At 38.2% G+C, this 2945-nt stretch overlaps 1 non-coding gene across 1 annotated transcript; it reads left to right on the top strand.

Annotated features, from left to right (window-relative positions):
* The first annotated feature begins 1947 nt into the window (after positions 1-1947).
* Positions 1948-2054, top strand: LOC116113636. Its single transcript, XR_004125453.1, has one exon. It is a non-coding gene; the product is annotated as a small nucleolar RNA R71 (small nucleolar RNA).
* Positions 2055-2945: the final 891 nt, after the last annotated feature.

Here is a 2945-nt window from a genome sequence, read left to right as displayed (position 1 = left end):
CTTCAACTTGAACCGCTTCTTTTTGTTGAGATTAACTCAAAATTATGCCACTCCTTAAGGTTATCGCATTGACTTGTTCTTTTGAATTTGTGACTATTACACTAGGCAATGAACCTTGAAATTTTTTACTCAATTGTTCCAATAATTGTCCAACTTGAGTCTCCAAATTCTGAATAGACGCCCTTTGATTTCTAAAATTTGTCCTCATCTCATTCATGAAGTTGGTAGTTTCTTGCATAAACTTCCCAAACATCTCCTCCAAGTTAGGTTTCTTTTCCAGTTGTTGAAATTGAGCTCCCAGTCTATGTGCTCCTTGATTTCCCCATGAAAGATTAGGGTGATTCCTCCATCCCAAATTATGTGTTGGAGTATGGGTTGTTTTGCAGCCTTTGTGAACTCCCCATGTAGTTCACTTGTTCATTTGTTGAGGATGATAAAAGATTTCCCACTTGGCATTCCACACTTGCATGGTTTCTTTCACAAAATTAGGCGTGGTAAACGAATAGAGCCGCTCGCGAGTCGGCTCGATTCAGCTCGATTAAAGCTCTTCAAGAGCTCGACTTGGCTATAATCGAGCCGGCTTGGCTCGATTTGTGTAAGGCTAACGAGTTGAGTTCGATTAGTGCTCGGCTCATTAGGCTTGCTAGCTAATTCAAGCTCAAAAAATTAGAGACATTTTTGTGGGTTTTTTAAACTATGGGGGATTAAAATGATATTTTTAATAAAAAAATTTGCAAAAATGACAAACATCCCCCAATTTTAAAATTCACAAAAACTCGATCTTCGACCAATTCTTCCCGAAAAACCTAAAACGGAAACTCTCAATCTCTCACCCAAGTTTTCAACCACCTTTGTTGTCACATCTCATTGTAATATTACCCATTGTCTTTGCCATAACCACCTCTTGGAATCTCGCCCGTGTTGCCACAGAAGACGTTTCCTTCAGGTTCACCATGTCTTTGTTGGTAGATGTTAAATTAGCTTTCATGCTGGAGTTGGTTGATTTTGTTGATGAAAGTGTTGTCGATTTGTTAAAATGGGTTCATCATTTTGGAAGCATTTTCTTGATAGGCTTGTGAAGGGGTAAGGGCTACCATCTGTTTGCCGAAATTCCCCAATGAGAATATGGGTAATGGCGTGAAGGGGTAAGGGTTGTCATTTAACAGTCAAGGGGTAAAGGCTATTGTTTTACTGTCAAGGGGTAAAAGCCATTGTTTTACTGTCAAGGGTAAGGGCCTGTGACAATTGAAAAACCTGTAGTATTGTGTAATGTCTCTGACTCTTAGTTGAAATTGGTGCCTGTGACAACTGAAAAACATGGGGAATTGCATTAAAAACCTGTAGTGTTGTGTAATGTCTTTGACTCTCTGTTGAAATTGGTGAAAGTGGAATTGCATTAAAACTTGCAGTGTTTTTTTTTTTTTTTAATTGCTTGTTTTGCTACTTGCTCACAAGCCGGCTTGAACTGGATTGTTAAGCCGGCTTGCGAGCCAAGCTCGAATCCCTTCTCCCATTTAACAAGTTCAAGCTAAGCCAGGAAATCAGCGGCTCATTCGGCTCGGCTTGAACTCAAACTCGTCCCCCCCTTTTTCGAGTCGAGCTCGTTTAGCCAAAAACTCGACTCAGCTTGAAAACAACCCTACACAAAATTCACATGTTAGTTTAGGAGATTGAATTGAACTCGCATTCATACCTCCCAGTTGTTTCTGAAGAGCTGAAATTTGAGCGGGAAGTGTGGTGAAGGCATCAACTTCATGTAAACCTATATTCTTTTTAGGCATTGCTCGACCACTGGGTCATTGATAACTGTTACTCGCTAATGCTTCAAGTAACTCATGAGTAGCTTTTGGGGTTTTTCGTTTAATGCTCCTCCTGACGTGGCATCAACCACGGTTTGAAAATTAGGAACCAAACCATTATAAAAGGTTTGAACTTGCATCCAAATAGGTATCGTGGTGTGGACATTTTCACAATAACTCCTTATGCCTCTCCCATGCTTCATACAAGGATTCACTATTGCTCTAAACAAATGATGTGATATCATTTCTCATCTTGGTCAATTTAGCTGGTGGAAAATACTTTGCAAGGAACTTTTGTGCTAGCTCATCCCAAGTTGTGATAGTTCTCGCTAATAGGGATATTAGCCATCCTTTAGCTTTATCCCTCAATTTTAATGGAAATAGCCTTAACTGAATAGAATCATCTGTCACTTCATTGTGCTTGAATGTATCACATATCTCCAAAAAGTTAGCTATGTGCAAATTAGGATCCTCACATGGGGTACCCATAAACTAAATTGATTGTTGGATCATTTGAATGATCGCTAGTTTGATCTTAAAGTTGTTAGCTTGAACCGGTGGTCTGTAATGCTTGGACCACATCCATCAACTATTGGGATCGAGAATTCTTTCAGATTTCTATGATTCGCCATAATTACAATTGGTGTCTCTTGTCTTCACTTTTGCTCTCTAATGAGTCGTCTTGTTGTCCTTTCAATCTCAGGATCAATAGAAACCAAGTTGCGACTCCTCACTTTTTGCATGCACTATAAACAAAAAGAATTCAAAATTTAGACTAAACAAACTATACTCTTAGCTACAAAATGAAATGAAAAACTTCAATTTAGCACTTCTTAGATTCTACCAATATTAACACAAACAATCTCGGGCAACGGCGCCAAGAACTTGATGCGTGATTTCATATGCATATTAGCAAGTGCACTAGTCGCATTAAGGGGGGGTTTGGATTATATAATATTTTATTATAGGGGAATATTATACTAACAGAAAGAAAGATCACCTTCAAGATTACTAGGAATGTTTAGAAAATGTGTTTGGTTGGTTCGAATAAATTGGTGAATAATATGTTTGATTGGGAAGATAAATGGGTGGGTATATTATATAGATTACTAATTGTCATCCTTTTTAAATATTAATATAATAGTA

The sequence above is a fragment of the Pistacia vera genome, unplaced genomic scaffold (genome assembly GCF_008641045.1).
Source record: "Pistacia vera cultivar Batoury unplaced genomic scaffold, PisVer_v2 Contig686, whole genome shotgun sequence".
NCBI lineage: Eukaryota > Viridiplantae > Streptophyta > Magnoliopsida > Sapindales > Anacardiaceae > Pistacia > Pistacia vera.
Note: the sequence above shows the minus strand (reverse complement) of the source record. Positions and strands in the feature narration are given on the sequence as shown.